This window comes from Balaenoptera borealis (genome assembly GCF_965194805.1).
Source record: "Balaenoptera borealis genome assembly, chromosome: 18".
Lineage (NCBI taxonomy): Eukaryota > Metazoa > Chordata > Mammalia > Artiodactyla > Balaenopteridae > Balaenoptera > Balaenoptera borealis.
In genome coordinates, this window is record NC_138877.1 from 43,235,358 (window position 1) to 43,258,287 (window position 22,930).

At 34.0% G+C, this 22,930-nt stretch overlaps 1 pseudogene across 1 annotated transcript; it reads left to right on the plus strand.

The window, feature by feature from the left end:
* Positions 1-12,012: 12,012 nt before the first annotated feature.
* Positions 12,013-21,413, plus strand: LOC309615916 (annotated as a pseudogene). Its single transcript has one exon. The product of its transcript is annotated as an uncharacterized misc_RNA (transcript).
* The last annotated feature ends 1,517 nt before the right edge of the window (positions 21,414-22,930 follow it).

Consider the following 22,930-nt stretch of genomic DNA (forward strand, 5'->3'; position numbering starts at 1 on the left):
TTTACTATTGGTTATATGCCTGTCTGGTCTGGGCATGCGCAGCTCAGGGACGTTCCCTGGTGTTACAGTGCTCCCTCTTTATCAGGATAAGTTGTCTACCTCACGAGCATAGTTTCGCCCATTCTGGGTGGGGTCAGGGGAGGGTCCCCAGATGCTTGGGGTGTAACTCTACTACTACCCTCTTGTCTTTTGACCACTGTTGCTTCCTTGCTGCTAATGTAAGGGGAGGGTCCCCAGATGGTTGGGTTGTGACTTGATTATTCCCCTCTTGTCTTTTCACCACTATCTCCTCCTTGCTGCTAATGTCTGACTAACTACCTAACAAATCCGAAGATCATCTGGAGTCAGGAGATGATGGGCGAACTGTGAGTTCTGGAATGAAGAGGACTTCATCAAGTCTTCAATTTCATGGGTGTTTTAGTCCTGCAGAAGAGCTCAAAGGTAATGTTATGTGTATCCCTTGACTGGAACCAGGACCCTGCCCCCAAGGCTGTACTATTGTTTCTTGACATCTCCTCCCTGTCTCTGCATCCCCTCCCTCTCCTGATTAGTAACTATTTGAACCTGCCCTTTGGAACTCAGAGAAGGGGACATAGAAAGGTTTTTGTGCCCAGGAGCCCCATAGGGTCCTGCTCAGTTTCACTTTTAGCATTTTCACTATATAAGATGAAATAAAACAATTTTATCACTCAATAGAATGTCAGCTATGACATTCTGAAAAGTGATCTGGTCTTTGTGTCAAATACCTTGGCTCTGGTGAAGGTTCTATTGTTAACCAGTTATATGGCCTTAGACATGAAGCTTAGCTTTTTCTCTGTATCAGCATCTACATCTAAAGTGAAGATGTTAGATTCCATTATCTCTAAATTCCTTCCAGCTATGGTAGATGCTATAAAAAGGCACTTTCTTATTACTGTGTTATAAACTATTCTTCTCTTCCTAAAATTATATCTCGGTTTCTTCAACTCTTAATATCTATGCTGTTTTTATAAATATGTTAGACTTATGTACTCCTTTCTATACAATATATGTTCCAGCATATTTATTTTTAGAAATGTGTCCGTTTCATTGAGCTGTTTAACCTGAATGAATATGATTCTCATAGGGTATTGAAGGAGAAAAGAAAAGATAGACAACTTTTCCTGTTCTCTGCTGAAGCTCATCAAGGCTGAATTGTGAGAATAGCTGGACATTTACATAATTACTTTCTTTTGTTATTTAAATCACTCTAACAATTACTTTAGAATACCAGTCATTTGGTGCATCTCACTCTCAGGCTACAGCTTCACTGAGATGTAGATATGGAAACTTGACTCTTTAAAAGCAGAGCCAACAATGTAGCAACAATGCAGAGGCAATTGTTGCAGTAGCCCATTATGAAACATGAGTGGAGACAGGGGACCTGGACAGGACAGCACAACCTGTCCTTTTGCCTCTTTCATCATATGAATATGTGGGATGGAAAGTATTTAGAAAGAATATGGAGAAATGTTTGCGATATTTTATCTCAAAATTCCTTGTTTCTTTTCTCTTTTGATTGAGACTTTGGGAGACCCATTCTGTAGTCTCAGATATTCTAATCCTGTGGCCCATAGGATCTGTAATTTGTGGCTAATAAAATGATGTGGCTAATTAAATATTAATGTTGACAATTTGACTTGCTAGAAATAACTTAGGATCTGTTCTTAATTACCTATATTTAGAGAAAGCTGAATAAATAATAAAATTTTCCCATAGAGACACTACCCCTGAATATTCAGCAAATTTCTTTAAAAAGTAAATGAGTCATGAACACTGTGCTCATCAGTATTTGTAAAGAAAAAGGAAAACACACACATTCACACTTAATACCCACAGTTAAGGACCTAAGGGAGATCCTGAATGATACAGTTACCAAATCAGCTCCCTCATTAACATCCTTCTGATATTAATTCATTGTTTGCAGTCACAGATAAAATAAAGCCTATTATTATTATCAATTAATTATTTACTTTTTTATTCAGTCACTAAGCCACTTGATTAATAGCATGCTGGTGTATCTATCTTCTGATTTTATTCCATCTCAAACTCCACATCCGTCCTCTTTTCTGGGACATACTATAAAATCATGTGTGTACTCAAATATACAATGATGAAATATATTTGGAGGTATCACCTAATTATACCTAGCAACCAAGCAGAAAAATATCATGCTCTAGTCTGTGTAGTCTGAAGGGAGTCTGAAAAAATTCCCCCTATTCTAAGACTCTGGTATCCATTTGATAAGTGAGAACTCATAGCATAGAATAGTCATGATTTGTAGCCAAAATCCTGAAGTTCTGCCTTTTCATAGTCACTAAGTATATGAAGGGAAGCAGAATATGCCACGCCAAAATATGCCATTTTGGTGTATTGATTATTTTGAATTAAGGTAACTTATGAAACAACCAGTGCTAGAGGGACATTCTGACTCTCCTTTGTCCTCTTGAAAGCAGGAGATAAGTCTCCCATGAGAAAGATATCTTCCCTACCTTCAGGAGAGTAGAAGGCATCAGTACCACTGGAAATATGGAAATTAGGGCCAGAAAGGCCACATAAGCAAAACTTGTTACTTTCTCACTAATTTACTACCCCAAGCCCAAATTTCTTTCTCCTGTCAATTCTTCACAAATTTATTGCTCCTTTGTCTAAAAGGTATAAAAGTTGCCTGCTTTGGTTACTTCTTTGAGTCTCATATTTTTTTATAGGGTTCTTATACAAATGTAATTAAGTTTTGTTTTTCTCCTGTTAATCTGTTTTATGTCAATTTAGTTACTAGACCAGCCAAAGAGCCTAGAAGGGAAGAAGGGAAATATTTTCTGCCCCTACGTGACTTGGGATAATTCATAAAAGTATTTAGTTTGTAAATTTTACAAACAAATAAATAGATAGTTGGACTGAAATTTAGAATTTTTATATTATTATTAAGTTTATGAAGTTGCCAGAAGAGTCAAACAAATTGATGTATGTGAAAACAGGTTTTCAAACCACAAACTACTATAAACATTTAAAATATTTTTACTGTTGTTATTAACAATATCTACTTTTTATTTGGAATTCAAAATATGCATTAATATAATAATTGCAGCTAATTTCATTAATGACTAACCACATAGTCTTAAAATTTTACATATATCAATTTGTTTAAACTTCAAAGTAAAACTATGAGGATATACTATTATTATTACCATTTACTGATGAAAAAACAATGAAAATATTTATCAAATTTCCCATTCAATTACTGGCACTTGAGGTTTCTTATTGCTTTCAGTCTCAAATTTTAAATTTCTTTATCATAAATCTATTCAAAATCAATTATTGGAAATACAATAATCAGAGTGAAAATACATGCATATCATCAATTTTCCCACACAGTAAATGAAGTATTGAAGATGGGCATAGAACGACAAAACCCTTTTAAAATGTAATATGTGAAGTCATTCACATTCTACTGTCCATGTTGTAGTGTGACAACTGTAGAAAAACAGTTTTAAAAAATTGCAAACATGATAGCCAGACACAGTAAGAATAACAATTGAAAAGGTTAGGTCACCGTAAAATGTCCAAATCACATCGTAACCTCACATTTTCACTTCCAAATTATTTTTATCTAGCGGGGTGGAAATAGAGATTCAAACTGCATAACCTTTTATGCAACATCATTGATGTGCTAGGGAGAAGGCTTAAGTAACTTAATTTTTCTCAGGAAACCTGATGTTAATATTTGGCAGCTTCTAATCTGGCTGGGTGCCCTGACATGAATTACGGATTCTCTGGCCTCCTTTTGAGAGGAGTTTGAGGAGGATGAAAGCAGATGCAGACAAATGTTGATGGAGCCCAGAAGCCAAATAGCGTGAGGCTCCTCACTACAACAGGAGTAAATCTGGCAGCCTCATGCTGTTTTAAGGAAGAAAGGTAATTTTCTGTAAAGAAATTAGGTAGTCACTTAAACAAACCATTGCAGTGATTGTATTTTGTTTTTATAATTTTGGAAATGTTCTTTGAATGTAAGTTAAAATTAAGTCGTTGTTTTTAGTTATTATTTTGATTGTCGTTTTTGTTTTATTTTGTTTTTTAAGACAATACTGGAAATTTAAAGTTGAAAGCAATACTTAAATTGGAACGTATCCTAATTGATCTCCACAGTTGAGGTCAACCTTGATCCTTTCAAACAAATATAACAAAATAAAAGACTGTTGTTGCCTGATCTGGCAACTTTAAATCTTATTTCCAAGTTTCCTGATTTTCTGGCTATTGCCCTAAGCTTCTTAGGTTTCCATTATTTATCTTTAACCCCTTACTGTTACAGAACTGGAGGCTCTCATTCCTCTTCTTGCACCATATTCTTCCATCAACAGTTTTCCCCAATGGTAGATTTCTATTCACTTTTTACTTCTTGGGGATGTGGAGGAACATTTCTTTCTCACATCCATTGGAATTTTCTCAATTCATGTACTTTATGAACTCTCTACACCACTTTAGCCATTCCTCCTTGGGCAAGTGAGTGATCTATCTCAAATTTGTACAGATAATCACCACTCTTATTACCCACAGAAAGTACCTATTCTTAATTGATTTCCTGAAAAGTTCATATTTTCCAAGAACCTGTCCCTCCTTGGGACATTTGCAGATTTGAGCCCTTACTTTTCAGAGACCTTAAACTTTGATATACCCTTTATCTATTCTAAAATATAAAACAAAAAAGTCATTTAAGGAAGTGATTAAGGCTACCCATATGTATAGGATGTATGGCACTGGGCCTTGGATTTCAGTTTGTGAGCAAAGTATTTTAAACCTAAGAGATGCTATGCAGGTGATATTTTTACAGAGGAGCATTTGGCTTTTTATTCCTGAGACCTGTGCAAGATGTTCAAGCCAGTTCTGTGGTGATTGCAAGGACCTGAACAAAGACAACACCTTAAGGAAAAATGCCTAGGCTTCAGAAGAAGTGCTGGACCTCCCTAGGCTTGGCAAAGTCACTGGGATCTCAGAAAAAAGCTCAAAAGGGACCACTTCAGATGCTGCAGTACTCTGCAAGACAGAACTCATGCGGCTTAATAGTCAGCAGAATCCCATGACTGAGGTCTGATAAGTAAAGTCTGGCTGCTGGTAGGTTAGCAAGCAAAAGGCATGGAGATCTCAAGGCTACCCTCTGCAAAGGCTAGATTACTTATGCTCCTTGCAAGCTAACAACTGTTCTTTTAGTTGATGCAGGTGGCTCCAGCATGCATGCTTTCATTGCTTACTTCACAAGTTCAACATTTCCTAAGTAGGCATAGATGAAGCACAGGTTCAGTTTTAGACAAAATATCACCTTACATCTTTAAAATTCTTTTAGAAACTGATTTATAGAGTATTCACTGCTTTTATATGATTTGTCAGCAGAATTCTGTGTGTACTTTACCACACTAGAGAAGTTCTAGCTTTGAATTGTTAATACCAAGCTTGTATGAGTAAAAATAGATTAGCAGCCCCCAATATTTTTTATATTACAGGTGAAGGAGAAAACCACAAACAGGGTATACCCTGAATATTCCAGGTAGTGAAAAAACCGTATAGAGTCAAGTTGATTCTGAACTGGTTAACTTCATATAAGAAAGAAACTGAGAAGGCAGGATCAAGATGACAGAGAAGGAAGTTCCTGAGCTCATGTCCTCCCACAGACACACCCAAACTACAGCTACATATGAAACAAATCTTTCTGAGGACAAACTGAAGACCAACAGAACAGCTCTTCTACAATTAAGGGTATAAAGGGAAAACATCAAGATGGGTAAGTGGGGCAGAGATGCAATTTTGTCAGGATTCACACCCCTAGTGTGGTGACCTATAAATGGGAGGGAATGTCATAAACTTGGAGGTCTCCCCTAAGAAGCGAGGGCTTCAAACCTCATACTGAACACTCCAGCCATGGGATTGAGCACCAGAAAAATGAAAATCCATAATTTGCTTTGAAAACCAGTGGAACTTATGACCAGGAAAGCCTGAGGACTACTGGAAACCAAGACTCTGCTCATAAAAGGTTCACACACAAACTCACTCACTCAGTCTCATCACAGAGGCAGTAGAATAAAAAGCACCAGCACTCTAGCTGGACTACCAAGACTGCCTCAGCAGCTCCCCGGCCCATGCCCAGATCCAGTTCCATCTATTGCAGCAAGGTCACCACCAAAGCCACTGGGTGCAGACAGTCTGCATAGGGATGCTGCAACACAAGATCATGCCTTCAAGACCAGGAGAAGTAACTATTTTGCCTCAGTAACAGAAACAAATACAGAATGTCAAACAAAATAAGACAAAGGAAATTGTTTCAAATGAAAGAAAAAGATACCCCCCCAAAAAATCCCTAATGAAATGGTGATAAGTTATTTACCTGATAAAGACTTCAAAGCGACAGTCACATAGAATCTCACAGAATTTGGTAGAAGAATGGTGGAACACAGTGAGAACTTCAGCAAAGAGTTAGAAAATATAATATTAAAAAAAAAAGAGATGCAAAGAATACAATAACTAAAATTAAAAATCCACTATAAGGAATCTAAAGCAGATTATATAATAGAAAAGAATGCATATGCAATCTTGGAGATAGAATAGTGGAAATCACCCAATCAGAATGCAAAAAGAGAAAAGAATTTAAAAAAATGAGGACCACTTAAGGGATTTCTGGAACAACATCAGAAATATTAACATTTGCATTATAGGGGGTCCCACAAGGAGAAGAGAAAGAGAAAAGGGCAGAAAATGTATTTGAATAAATAATAGCTGAAAACTTCCCTATCCTGGGGAAGGAAACAGATTTTCAAGTCCAGGAAACCCAGAAAATTCCAAACAAAATTTACTCAAAGAGATCCACATCAATATTTACCGTAATTAAAATGGAAAAATTAGAGATAAAGAGAGAATTTTAAAGGCAGCAAGAGAAAAACAAGTCACACATAAGGGAATCCTCATAAGGTCATCAGCTGATTTTTCAGCAGAAACTTTGCAGGCCAGAAGGAAGTGGCATGACATATTTAAAGTGCTAAAAACAACAACAACAACAACTAAGTATACTCTACCCAGTAAAGTTATTATTCAGAATCAAAGAAGAGGTAACAGGTTTCCCAGACAAGAAAAATCTAAAAGATTTTTAGTCATTAGTTCACCATGACTAAACCAGCTTTACAAGAAATGTTAAATGGTCAGCTTTAAGTGAAGAAGAAAATACCATAACTCATAATAAAAATACATATACTAAAATAAAAATATAAAAGAAAACATTTCACCGGTAAAGACAAATATATAGTAAAGACAGTGGATCAACCATTTAAAAAGTTAGTATGAAGGTCAAAAAACAAAACACATAAAATCAACTAGAGCCACAATAATTAGTTAAGGAATACAAAAAATAAAAATATGTAAAGTATCATATCAAAAACATAAAACATGGGAGAGGGAATAAAGAGAATGTAGTCCAAACATAACACTAAAGAAAACCATCAAACCACAAGAGAAGAGACTAAAAGAAGAAGAAAGGAATAGTGAAGAATTACAAAAACAACCAGAAAACAATTAACAGAATGGCAATAAGCACATACTTCTCAGTAATTACTTTAAATATCAATGGAGTAAATTCCCCAATCAAAAGGCATATAGTGGCTGAATGTACAAAAAACAAGACCCATCTACAAGCCACCTACAAGGCATTCACTTCAGAGCTAAAGACACACACAGACTGAAAGTGAAATGATAGAAAAAGATATTCCATGCAAATAGAAATGAAAAGAAATCTGGGGTAGCAATACTCATATCAGACAAAATAAACTTTAAAACAAAGGCTACAACAAAAGACAAAGAAGGGCATTACCTAATGATAAAGAGGTCAATCCAAGAAGAGGATGTAACTTTTACAAATATTAATGCACCCAACATAGGAGCACTTAAACATATATAGCAAACATTAACAGACGTAAAGGAAGAAATAAACAGTAATGCAATAACAGAAGGGACTTTAAAAATCCACTTACATAATGGATAGATCATCCAGAAAGAAAATCAATAAGGAAACTTTGGTCTTTAATGACACATTAAAGCAGATATATCTAATAGATACCGTCAGAATATTTCATCCAAAAACAGCAGAATACACATTTTCTTTAAGTGCACTTATTACATTCTGCAGGATTGATGACATGCTAGACCACAAAACAAGTTTCAATAAATTTAAGAAGACTGAAATCATATCAAGCATCTTTTACAACCACAATGGTATGAAACTAGAAATCAATTCCAGAAAGAAAACTGGAAAAAAACACAAACACATGGAGACTAAACAACATGTTACTAAACAACCAATGGGTCAATGAAGAAATCAAAGAGAAACAAAATAAAACAAAACAAAAAAACCCTTGAGACAAAAATGGAAACACAACGTTCCAAAATCAATGGGACATTGGAAAACATTTCTAAGATGGAAGTTTGTAGTGATACAGGCTTACCTCAAGAAACAAGTAAAATCTCAAATAGACAACCTAAATTTACTTGTAAGGAATTAGAAATAGAAGAACAATCAAAGCCCAAAGTTATCAGAAAGAAATGATTAACATCAGAACAGAAATAAAATAGAAACTAAAATACAACAGAAAAGATCAGTGAAACTAACAGTTGATTCTTTGGAAAGATAAACAAAATGACAAACCTTTAGCCAGACTTACTAAAAACAGAAGAAAAAAAAAAAGGAAAAAAAAAACAGAGAGAGAGGGCCCAAATGAAAGAAGAGATATTATAACCAGTAGCAAGCAAACATAAGAGACTGCTATGACTAATATATACCAACAACTTCTACAACCTAGAAGAAATGAATAATGCCCTAGAAATATACAATCATCCAAGGCTGAATTAGGAAGAAATAGAATATCTGAGCAGACAAGTTACTAGTAATGAAATTGAATCAGTAATCAAAAAAATGCCAACAAAGTAGAGGGCCAGAGAGTTTTAGAGGGAAATTCTACCAAACATTAAAAGAAGAGTTAATACATAGCATCCTCAAACTAGTCCAAGAAAATGAAGACGTTTCATTCTATGAAGCAAACATTACCCTGATACCAAAACCAGAGAAACTACAAACAAAGAAAAACACAGGCCAATAATCCTGAAGAATATAAAAGCAAAAATCCTCAACAAAAATATTAACAAACCAAATTCAAAAAATAAAAGGTGGAACTACCATATGATCTAGCAATTCTACTATGGGTTTTATCCAAAGAAAACAAGAACACTAAATCAAAAAGACATATTCACCCCCATGTTCGTAGCAGCATTATTTACAATAGCCAAGGAGGCAAACTAAGTGCCCATCAATAGGTGAATGGTTTAAGAAAATATGGTATAAATATACAACAGAATACTACTCAGCCATAATAAAAAGAATAAAATCTTGCCATTTCGACAACATGGATGGACCTAGAGAGTATTCTGCTAAGCTAAATAAGTCAGACCAAGAAAGACAAATACTAAATGTTTTCACTTATATGTGGAATCTGAAAACAAAGCAAACAAACAAATACAACAAAATAGAAACCGACTCCTAGATACAGAGAAAAACTAGTGGTTGTCACAGTGGGGGAGAGTAGGGGGATGGGGAAAATATGTGAAGGGGATTTAGAAGTACAAACTACCACTTACAAAAAAATAAACCTCTGGGCTGTAATGTACTTCACAGGGAAAATAGGCAATAATACTGTGATAACTTTGTATGGTGTCTAATATATAAAAATATGGAATCACGATGTTGTATACCTGAAAATGACATAGTATTGTAAGTCAAGTATACTTCAATCGATAGAAGAAAGAAATTCTTTCCACTTGAAAGAAGAAATTCTTGTTTCTATTTGAAAGAAGAATCAAATAGAAAGATCTTTCTATTTAAAGAAAGAAAGAAAGAAAAAAAGAAAGAAAGAAAGGAAGGAAGGAAGGAAGGAAGAAAAAGAAAGAAAGAAAGAAAGAAACCTCCCTAAGAGGCAGATTTCTTAAACAGTTTAATAAAAGGAAGAGAAGAAACAGCCACTGTTGTGCATAATTGAAAATACCTACTCACAGGGGAATGTAATTTCTGGGTTCCTAGCTAGATCCCAAATGAATATAGAACTGGTTGTCAGAATCCAGGGACTCAAAAGAGAAATAAAAATAAGGTTGTGCAAAACAGTAATGTAGGATGGTGAAAATCAACCTGTTGATGGTCAGTTTCTTCCTATGGATCTAATTTCACAGGTCAATTTTTTCAGAACTTAAACAGAGAAGAATGATTCTTTCATTAGTTTGCTAGACCTGCCATAACAAAGTACCCCTAAGTGACTTAAACAAAAACATATTTTCTCACTGTTCTGGAGGCTAGAAGTTTAAGATTAAGGTGTCAGCAGGATTAATTTCTTCTGATACTTGGGGATGGCGGTCTTTTCCTTTTGTCCTTAGATGGCCTTCCCTCTGTGCCTGTATCCAAACTTCCTCTTCTTACAAGGACACCAGTTATATTGGATTAGGGCCCACCCTAATGACCTCATTTTAATTTATAATAGTTACTTATTTATAGACTTTATCTCCAAATACATTCACATTCTGAATTACTGGAGGTTAGGATTTCAACACATGAATTTGGTGGGATACAACTCAGAGCATAATGATACTACTGAGAATGGTACGTCAAAAATCTCAATAATACCACATTAGTCATGCTTGATTCCTGCTTGTCTTTTGCTTTCCTTGTGCTATTTTCCCAATCTCAGGAGCTCAAATAACTTGTGGAATATAATATTTAAGATTTAAGTTATAACTTCACCTTTCACCCCCAAGTGTCTCTGGATTTGTGGTCCTGACATACCTGTGGCTGCGCCTTCCTCAAAAGTCCTGATTTTACTTTAGATAAGAGTCATTTAGGCTGATTTGGGCAGCCTAATGAGACAGCTCATTCTCTAAAAGGGCTTTTAAGGTCATAGAACTGGAAAGTGACAGGAGCCAGGGCCAGATTACACTAGTTTAAATGTTAAGACATTTAATTCTAGAATACTGACTTTGTAAACACCACAATTTTTTATGTGGTGTTTTATTTTTTATAAAATGTTTTATGCAATCAATATGTGCCAAGCCTTCAACAAAAAAGCACAGCAAATAAATCATGTTAACTACAAAATGGTGTTAGGTGACTCCCGACTAGCTGCAAGAAGTTTCCTGAGGATGTGATTTTGAAACTTTACTATATTAGCTCTACCCAATAATCCGCAATTATATGGGCACTATTCTTACATTACTAAATAGAACATGGCACTAGTCAACAAGTTAAAAGAAATTAAAAGTCTGAAACCAGATTATTCATCTACAAATCAATAAACAGATATTTAGAAAAAAGCTTAGAAAGCTTGAAAACATTCCATTCTAAAATGATGTTATTAAACATGACATCTGTTTTCCTTTAATCAAGTCTTTATCTTCTAATATTACTAATAAATAAACAGTCAGGGAGTCACTTTCTTTGTTTCCTTTTCTTCTATTTAATTGTTTTTTGAATGAAAATCAAAGGCAAGACTGACTTGAAGTTTGTTTATGATTTATCTGAGGAGATCAGAAATAACGTATTTGACCAAGAATTTTAGAAAATCCTGAAACAGCAAATTTTGTGAAAGGAGCAACAATGCCAGTGATATTTGATACAGATGTAAAGACATGTTAGAAAGTTCTTTTCCCTATAAGTAAACTTTTAAAAAAATAATAATAATGACGATGTTCATGATGGTGGTGGTGACTCACACATATCATGGGCCACACAAACTTCCAAGTTCCTTATATGTAGTTCAATTCATTGTATCCACATACGAAAATAATCAGGTATTCTTCATTACGCGGTTGACGAAATGAAGAGAGAAAAAGTTACCTTGTCCAAGATAACACTGCTATTAAGTGGTAGACTTCTATAAAAACATCAAACACACACATACATCAATTTATGTGTGAACATTTTCTCCTGTTGCTTTTTACATTAATATTTTGAGTAAATCATACATACATAAAAACACACAAATCATGTGGGTAGCTCTATGAAATATCAAGCAATAAGCAAACTCTAGGAATACACACGTAGAAGTAAATATTGAACACTGCTAGCATGCCATCATTAGCACATCCTTACCTCTAAGAAATTCTCTTTACTTTGACTTGTAATATCATACATTATCACATGATTTTGCATTTTTTAAATAAAATCATGCGAGATGTATTGTTTATTTCACTTGACTCTGTTGTTTGTGAGATTTGTCAGTTTTATCCCATGTAGCAAGAGTCCATGAATTTGTACATCTGTTTCTGAGCTTCTTATTCTGTCCCATTGGTTTACTTATCTATCCTTGAATTCATACAACGCTTTTTGATTTACTATAGCTTTTTAGAAAGTTGATCTTCTTTTTAAGATTGTCATTGCGTTTCCTGGCATTTCAATAGAAATATGAGAATCAACTTTTCATTTTACACACACGGGCTTATACAAACTGCTGGGATTATTTTTCCAGAGAATTCATTGAATATAAATCAATTTGATGAAGCTTAACATCTTTCCAGTATTGAACCTTCCAATCATAAACATGGTCTACTCTTCCTGTTATTTGTAGCTCAGTAATTTCTCTCAATAATATTTATATTTTTCTATATAGAGGTCTTGCATAAATTCATTTCTAGATGCTTTTGCTGCCAATGTAAATAATATATAATTATAAAATTCCTTTTCCAATCGTTAGTTGAGTATATGTAAATAAAGCTGATTTTAGATTGACCTTATATCCAATAAGCTTACTAAATCATATTCAATTTTAATAGGTTAGCTGTAGTTTAACTATTTTATTATAATAATTTAACATTTTCTCAGAAATGTTTGAAATATTACTTGCAAATCCTGAGAGCCTTATTGTTTTCTAATCCTTACATACTTTCTTATCTTGTCATAGTAAAAATTCCAGGACAATGAAGAATGAAAGTGATGATAGCAGGCATCTTAATATACTTGTGATCTATTTGTATTTTATCATCTGGTATGTTTCTGCAGGTTTTTCTTAATACTCATAATTGAATTAAAGAAGTTATTTTCTGCTCTTACTGTGCTAAAAAATTGTTGGTAATGGTATTGTTAGTTTGGTTTGGTTTTAATGGTGAAAGTGTATTGATTTTTGTTTTATAAAATGCTTTTTCTGAATCTTCTGAAATTACTTTTCTCATCTTGGCAGGAGATGAAAGTTTTCTCCCTTGTTCTTAACAGAATAAATTAATGTAGTGAATGACATTAATTGATTTCCCAATGTTAACTCAATCTTGTGTTCATGAATTAAACTCAGTTTGGTTAAATGGATGACACATTTTGCATTTTATGTATTGTTGTACTTGGTGTACTAATCTTTCGTTTAGGATTTTTGCATCTGTGTTTATGAGATACTTCAGACTATAGTTTTTCTTTCTTGTAATATCCTTGCCAGGGTTTTATGTAAAGTAATGTGGTCTCAAAACAACAAGTTATTTTCTTTTTCTCTCATCTGAAAGAGTTCATAGAAATATTAATATTCTTTCTTTCTTAAATGTTTAAAAGAATCCATAGATGAAACCATCTGGGCCTGTAGATTGAGGAAAAGTTTTAAATTATAAATTCAATTTATTCAATAGATCAAGGGCAACAGAGATTTTCTTCTTGCTTCCCAGTTTGTCCTTAAGTCTCAAGAATTACAGCATTCTAACACAAAATGTTCCAAAGTCTTTGGAACTCTTTCTGAATCTTCAGCTACCATGGTAGCAGTAGTAAAACAGCTAGACTAGGAACACTAGTATAAAGAAGAAGCCGGTACATAGTTACATAAAATACTTTCTCAACTCAATTATAGATGAAGATGATCAAATGGATATTTCACTCTCATAAAGTTAAAAACAAAGAAATTGAAAATTTTCACATAGATCCTCTTAATTTTACATTAACTCTCATTCCATGCCATTATAATTTTTTAATCTATTTTATTAAGTTAGAGAGTTATGAATGTGTGAGAAAAATACTTTTTCAATCTTATTAAACAGATATAATGTAAATAGCTGGTAAGAAATCTGGCACAGTGAATAAACTGGCAAATCTTTATGAAGGTGAGTGGTTTGGGATTATACATACTATTATATATTCTATTTTCAAGTTTATACCTTAAGCCAGTTATAACTTTATAAGTATAAATAGTTAAAACATTGTGACATCTATGTAATATACTAATATTTAAATGTTTTAATATTTCACCAAAATTTTACATTTTAAAAAATTATAAAAATACTCTTTTGTTTTATATTCTAACAGTAGACATATATTGGATAATCTAAAAATGTACCTTAGATAGGATTACTGGAATTAAAATGTGTCCAGTGCTATTTCCTTAGTATAATTTACAAATTTACCTAATACTGATTATTGAGTATATTATTGTTTCAGTGATCTTAAAATCATTTAAAGTATTTTCACCTTTAATTGTACAGTGTTTATTAGTACTTGTTAATTCCTAGGTTATGATAATTAGAAGTTATTTTGCTTATAACAAAAATAAATCTTATAAATTAATTTGAATAATTTAGATGAAAGCAAGGACTAAATACATATTCATTAATAGTATAGACAGGTATCAAATATGACCTTACTTTTTAAATTATATTTTTTTCTTAAAAAACATACCAAAAACCAGCCAAACACTACATATAGCACCCATTATATCATTAGAGTCAACACCATATGACATCACTATTGATGACATAAAATCCTGACAAGTTGTTTTCTAGTACTAAGAGAAATCAGGCTTGCAGGGAATTCAGAGACCACAGAAATGTAAGTGTGTGAATATTTGTTTAAATTTGTAATACTACTACTAAATGCCTCGGTAAATATGGTAAAAATTATAGTGTATAACTTCTTTAAAAATATTTTCTAGTTCTTACAAAGCAAGGCATTTTTTTTTAAATAGATGGTATTTTTCCACACCAATAGCAGGTGATTTAATTAAAATAATGAATACATTAGTGAAAGATTAATAGTTGATTATACATAGTTTAGCTCAGAGTTTAGCTTAGTTTAACACAGATAACAATTCAACACGTTAACCTTTATCTGGCATCTAGATTCAATATGTAATCTAGAATTATTATTGTGTAATTTTTGTGTGTTGATATTTAAACTTATTCATTTTTTTTTATATCAACCTAATAGTTAATTTGCTGACTTCTCTTCATAAATTCACTTTTTTTTCCCCGGCAGTGAGCCTGGCTGAGCCTTGTTAGATCCCTGCTGGGTTTACTATTTGTGCAAGTCAACCAACAGCCAATTCTATACAAACACATTCTCAACAAATCTAGGACCTTTTTTGTTCCAAATATCATTAGTTCACCTTTGGTTGAACCCAGCACACAGGGAGCTTATATACTCTTCTCAGATAAAACACTAAGAAACAATGGTTGTCTCTGAATTTAAAAGATGGAAGACACTGCATTTGTTTTCCTCTTTCTTTTCTTGTACCCAAGATCAAAACAAGCTCAAACATGGATCTCAGGAGGTGGGAAAAAAATCTTCAGAGAGACAATAATGTGTCCAGGGCTGAGAACAAGGCTCTCAGAAAAGAAAACAAGTCCCTCTGGGGAGAAAACAAAGCCCTTCGAGGAGAAAACAAAGCTTTCCAAATGGACAATCAGTTAATCCGGGGGGAGAACCAGTCCCTGAGACAGCAAAACCAGCTGCTGTGTAAGTTTAAAAGTGTGATTTTAGAAAACCAAAAACCACCTGGGGACAAAAGTCAATGCCTTGAACACAGAAAGTAAGTCTTATTGGCAACAGGATCGAGCCCTGGAAGTTCAGATCAAGGCTCTCAGGGAACAGGAGAAAGCCTTCCAGAACGAGGCGAAAGCCCTTCAAGAAGAAATAAGTTCTCTACCTGAGGAGATCAATGCCCTACAACATCAGGAGTGTGCGATCAGGATGGAGCAAGAGGCCCTGATGGAAGAAGGACTTGCGCTGGAGATGGAAGAACAAGCTCTGTGGAACGAGGAACAGGCCCTTTGTGAAGAGAACAAGGCTCTGAGAGAGGAGAACAGTGTTTTTCAAGAGGAGGAAAAGGCCCTTCTGGAAGAGGTGAAGGTCCTGGAGGAGTGGAACAAGATTCTTCAGGGGAAAGACAGCAAATGTGCTGGCTGGAAAAATGCACAATAAAAAAATAAAGCAGGAGAAGTGTGACTTGAAGATGTAACCAGCAAATCATGAGTATCATTGACATTCCAGAAAAAAAAAAAAAATCAAACTTTTGAAGGTGAAATACTATTAGTGGGGTTGGAGTAGGAAGCTTGGAAATGTACAGGATCTGGTCCTGGAAACCAAATAAAGTCCTGAAAAGTTGAAAAAAAAAAAAAGTTTCTTTAGGTTTACTTAAATTGTACAGAACTATTGGTGGTAAATATTATTTTAGAATGGAAAAGATGTATTGCTCAAAACATGTGACACTGAATGGACCAGCTAGGTTTGCCCTTTAGTTTGAGAGACATTGGGTGAATATTGTAAGAAATCAACATCACAAAGGAAAACTTGTCTTAAAACTTGCTCTTAGAATTATGAACAATATAATGAAACATAAAACTTTGCATCCTCCATATGTATTGTGGAAAAAAAATGTTTTGTAGAAGAATATTCTGCTTTATGCTTATTCCAATAATCTAATTGAGGAGGCCAATAAAATACTAAGAAGAATTTTTAAAATATGTGAGTGTTCACAGACTTCCTATTATCTATTTTTTCTCTCAGTTATTTTCTTCCTTTTGCTTGCTGGGAGGGTGCCATGCTCTCTAATAAATGTATTAATGAGAGAAAAGGGAGTGAGAGAACAAAGTTCCCTAAATTCATAATAGGGCTTGTGGAGTTTGGAATGTGAACCTGTGGGATGGTCCCTGTTCAGTGGAAATTGGGGAAGGAAGAAATTGATTTTTCAGATGTATTAATGTTAACAAGTGATCTAATTGAATGCTTTTAAAAAAAAATAATTCTGCAAAAACTAAGTCACATGGACTTATGGATTTATTAGAGTACCTAGATACTTGCAGAACACTAAGTTACAAACTGCTAGAGGCCTGTTGCTGTACCTTATTTTTCATCATCATAGATTTTGAGCATTTAATACAGTATAAACATTTAATGGATTTTATTGAAGTCATATGTCATTCTGATTCTTGTCTAGTGTTACATAATAGGAATATAAGTATAGGAAGAAAAGACTTTCCTTTTCCCTAGATGCTGCCACATCTGCAAAAAGTCAACATACACTTATTAAACACCTTTAATTAGCATTCTACTAAGCAATACAGATACATTTAAATATAAAAAGTGAAAGGAGATATGTTCCCTGATTTTAAGGATTCCACAACCTGCGAAGGAAGATAAAGATCATTCCTTAAGAGAGGGTATCTATCTGCCTGATAAACAGATCACTAACCACTGTTCTTTGGAACTTATACAGCCACCATTTAAATAAAAAAATTCAGCCTTGCAGAATATTTGAAAGTAATGTTTGTAGATAGTGTTCAACGGACTTGTAGTCAATTGGGACAGGGAGGCAATGCAATGCCTTTATCATTGTTTTCACCTCAAAACATGTGGAAGAAACCTGCAGAAAGGAGAATATCCAGCTTGGTGTTCTAGGGATTTGTGGATATGCTGCTTTACTGTCTATACACGAATTCTGATATGTTATTGTGCACTGAAAAGAGTCCTTACTCCGAAAACTCCCTACTGTAGTGTTTAGGAAAAATAAACTATCTTACTCTTTGGTGATGGGGTCGGGAAGGGCAGTGCCCATGAAGTGGTACAGTTATCAGTGACCCTTCTCAGTGAGGAAGCTGTCATTATTGCCTCATAGTTCAATCAGCAGGAATTCAGGTTAAACTGAAGACACAGGACACACTGATCAGAATTTCAGTCTCTCCTGTTTGAATTCATATGCTAAGCTGAAGATTGGCACTGCTACGAAGAAATTTTGGTTACTATTTATAGCACACTCTGAAAGTGAGAAATTATATAATTAAGGAATGGGTTAAAACAATTTATGTTGATATCAATCTTCATAATGTCTATGATCTTTCACCTTCACAGACTAATCAAAAATTGGATATATTTAAATGTACATTTAAAAGTTTTCATATTGTTAGATATCAATTGAAATTATATGTTAAACAGAGGAAATATTTTGAATGAAAAAAATGGGGGCATTTTGATGCTCACAATGCAGGAACTTTAGTGTATGTGAACTTTGTTTCTTTGTTCATTTCTAGGTCTTTCCTCATAGTTTCCAGAAAGGGTGGTCACCTAAAGGTCATCTGAAAGCCTAATGCTCCCACCAGGATTGCCTTAATCCAGGCCAGCAAATAATAATTAGCTGCAGCACAGAATAGTTGCATGGATGTTCCAAATATCTTCTTAGAGATGAGAGACTGTTTATCTTTAAGAGACTATCAAGTTTCAACCCATGTGCTAGACTCTACTTATTTAAGGGCACAAATCCCAGTCTCCCAGGCCCATCTTTCCTCACTTTGATTTATATTCCATTATGTTCTATATATCCTCTAATATATCCCAATTCTACATCATTCCCCACCCTCCTGAACATTTTATCAAATGTCCTTTAACCTCTTTTCTGAAAGTTCATTTTGTCTTCTTAACCCAGATAGACCTCAGTGATACTGCCCTCTTTAGTATAGCTCTCAGGTGAAGGCTTTTAGGCACCAGCAAAGATGGAGGTAGTGTAGGTTTCCTCATTTCTCACTGTACTTCCAAAACTTTTATCTTGTTTCCTCCTATAAAAGATTTAGTTTCAATGAAGCACGTGATATGAGATACCACTTTCAATCCTATGTAGTACTTCATATTCAGACTTCTTATTGGCTCTGGTTCGGATATTAAGACCTTTGGAATCTGGCTCATAGTACTCCTCCTGCTTTTACTCTTCTGTATAACCTCAAATTGCACATAGATGATTAGTCCAGAAATGTACCACTCAGTCCCTTGGATCTTCTTATCCACCAAAACCATTTCCCCCATATCATGTCAGTCTCCATCCCCATTATCGGACCTTAAAATCTTTGATTTGCAAATACATTGATTCAGAAATCTGAATTGTCCAACTTTCTGAATATACTCTCTATACTCCTCTCTTATTTGCCTGTTTACCCAACTCATGTAGAAATCCAACTCATAACTCCATCCCCATTATTTCACTACTATTACCCCACACATTCTCACTTCTCTTGTTATTCAGCATAGATTCCGGTTCATTATAATACCCTTGAGAATGTTCTTTCCTTTTTTTTTTTTAATACAAATTTATTGGAGTATAATTGCTTCACAATACTGTGTTAGTTTCTGTTGTACAACAAAGTGAATCAGCCACATGCATACACATACATATATCCCCATATCCCCTGCCTCTTGAGCCTCCCTCCCACCCTCCCTATCTCACCCCTCTAGGTCGTCGCAAAGCACCGAGCTGATCTCCCTGTGCTATGCAGCTGCTTCCCACTAGCTATCTATTTTACATTTGGTAGTGTGTATATATGTCCATGCTACTCTCACTTAGCCCCAGCTTCCCCCTCTCTCCCTCCATGTCCTCAAGTCCATTCTCTATGTCTACGTCTTTATTCCTGCCCTGCCACTAGGTTCATCAGTACCATTTTGTTTTGTTTTGTTTTTTAGATTCCATACATATGTGTTAGCATAGGGTATTTGTTTAAACTCACTCTCCAGTGCGCTGATCTGAAAAATTTCCAACGCAGATTCTATGTGTCTATGTGTAACTATGTGTCTTTTCCCAGCTATACCTTGTCTATTTCCTTATTTATTTCCTTGTGTTCCCGAGCACCTGAACATAGAGATATTTCTATTATTAACAAAGAGGTAACACTATATACATAAAGTATCTAAATATTTACATATATTAACTCACTTCACCTTTGAAAACAACCTACTTTAAGTATCCTAATTTTACACATGAGGAAAGAGAAGCACAAGAAAATATTCCAATATCACGTATAGGATTTTTCAGATATAAGATTTGAATTCATGTGGTCTGACTCCAGACTCTGTCCTCTCAGCCTCTACTGGATATTAGCACTATAAAATCACCCAAATGCAAATGAAGACAACACTGCCCAGCAATCGTACCATTTTTCCTGCTTTCCAATGTAACAGATTTTAATGTCTCCTTTCTCCACTATCTTCAATAAGTCTCACTACCGAATGATAAACCTGCTTCTTAGATCCCTGAGAAAATACATGTCAAGAACTCTAACATTATTACTCTACCACAAATAGAATTGTACCTATTCTGTGCACATAGTGATTTCATTCCTTCCTATTAAAAGGAAAATAGATTTATTACAGGTTAATCCTTCCATATTTGCTTAGAATTTTATCTTGTGTTTTCCTCTGAAGGAATTTATTCTGATCTGCATTCTCTAACATTTAACATTCTCAAAAATGATAACGAGTCTTTTGTCTTTTAGTCATTCTAGCAGAAATGACGCTGTATCTCACTGTAGCTTAAATTAATACAAATTAGTATTTCCTTGATGATTAATGAGGTTGAGCATATTTTCATGTGTATACTGGTTATTAACATATCTTTCCTTGTGAAGTATTTTTTCAATTTTGGTTATTTTTTTCTTGGTGGTTTTCTTATTGAATTTTAAAAGTTATTTATATATTCAAGACACAGGTCTTTTTAGAGTCATGAGTATTGCAAATATTTTGTCCCATTTATGGTTTGCCTTTTGATTTTTCAACAGTGAGACATGAAGATGAGAAGGCTTTGAATATAAAGTCCAATTTATCTATTCTTTCATTTAGTGGTGTATTATATTTACATCTATTGTCTCGTTAGCATTATGTGTTCTCATTTTGAGCCATATATTTTTGCCTAGGAATATGGATTCATGGTAACACATTCAACCAGACTCTAATATAAAGTGTTTGCATGCATATGTATAAACCTTGTGACTATGAATCTCTGGCTAGTGTAGAGTGGAATACTAGGGAACACTAAAGTCTATGTACATATTATCTCATATAGGAATTATTAATGAAAATATATCTTTTTAAGGAGAAATACTCAGTAAACATGATTTCACAGAAAGGGAATCTGGAAATATTCCAGAGATAGTCCTCTAGAACTAGGTAATTGCTGTGCCATTTAGCTGATATGATAAGCCCTCCAGTTCACTGTAGTCCCTATAATATACCTAACTTAGTTCTGGCCCAAGTCCACATAAATAATTTTTATTATTAATCCCTGTAGGTCTTTTGATTGCCAGAAGAACTAAGAGAGTATATATATATATAACTGTATCATTTGAAGAAAGTGAAACAAGATATTTAAGGACTCAGGGGTGCTGGATCCCACTCACAGAGGCTGCTCACAGTTAGCTCAAAGAGATGATTGCATACACCTCTTCCCAACGCTGCATTCATGGCATCACATTGATATCTTGAACTACATATACTCCAAATTAGACCTTTTTTTTTTTTTTGGTAGCACCGGTTGTTAAATATTTACCTAGCTACCACAAGTCAAGGTACCTGAAAGTTAAAACAATGAAATCTAGAAGTTTTATAATCATTTATATTTGTGTTCTAAATAAATTAGAAAATATTGTCCAACAAATTTCAGATATTTATAGCATTATTTATCTTTCAAAGAAATTTCACAAGATATTAATGATCTGCAATTTGTTGGTCATGATTCACATTTTAAACAGAAAAAATAAAGACATAATTGAAACAAAGAAGCAAGACGTTTTCCCTCTAAAACACTATTATCATTTTATTTTTATTAATATACATTGAAAATACTTACATAATTAAGAATCATGTGTTAATATTTCATTGTTCTTAAAAAATAGAATTAGTATATGATTTTGTATATGGGGAATGAAAGCATGAAAGTAACAGAAAAATTACACAAATTCAAGAACAAATTGAGTGGATAAGAAGTTATTTTATGCTCAGGATACTATACCTTATGTTAAGGGACTGTAAGAGATCAGACAGCAGTCCCAAGAAAATGGCTCATTAGGGGTCTCCAAAGGGAAATCACAGCACAGTTAGGGATGCTAGGAAGATATTAGAGCTGTCTGAAATTATAGTTTTTGTACCAAAGGAGCTGTGATAAACTGAATTATATTCATAGTGAAAAGTCAGAAAGACACAAAATTGGATCAACAAAGAAGAAAGTATTTTATGGTTGTTTGCTAAATAAAAACAATCATGATTCATACTTTTTTGATATTTATATTGTTTTTTAAATTAAATAAAGAGATAATAGTTTAGCTCCACCATATTAAAATAGGATATCTGGTATTATTCCTGATTCTGCTCCAACCTTTAATTTTTAAACTCTAAAATCCCTGAATATATCTTTGAGGCAGTAACATTACATCAATATTGATGTATTTTTCACCTCCCCAAAATATCTAGAACCATTCAGTTTATAGAAACTATCACTGTTATCATTGCATAGTGAACAATGTAATGTCTCTGATAAAATTTATCAAAACATTTCTGATTTAGGCTGATTAGAATATAAAACTAGAGATAAAATTTGAATCTGCAACACATGATGCCATAACAGATGAGACACAAAAAGACAAATTATTTCTATAAGCACTAGGAATTAAATTTCCCAAGTGTGATAGTTTGCAAAAAGTTTTACTTTGTCCCTGCTCCTGATGTTACACCAATTGTTCTTGTACACTGAATCTGGGGTTAACCATCTGACTTGCTTTGGCCAAGGAGATGTGATCAGCTGACTCAAGCAGAACCTCAAGAAAACACTTGCCTATTTCTACTTCTGTACTGCTA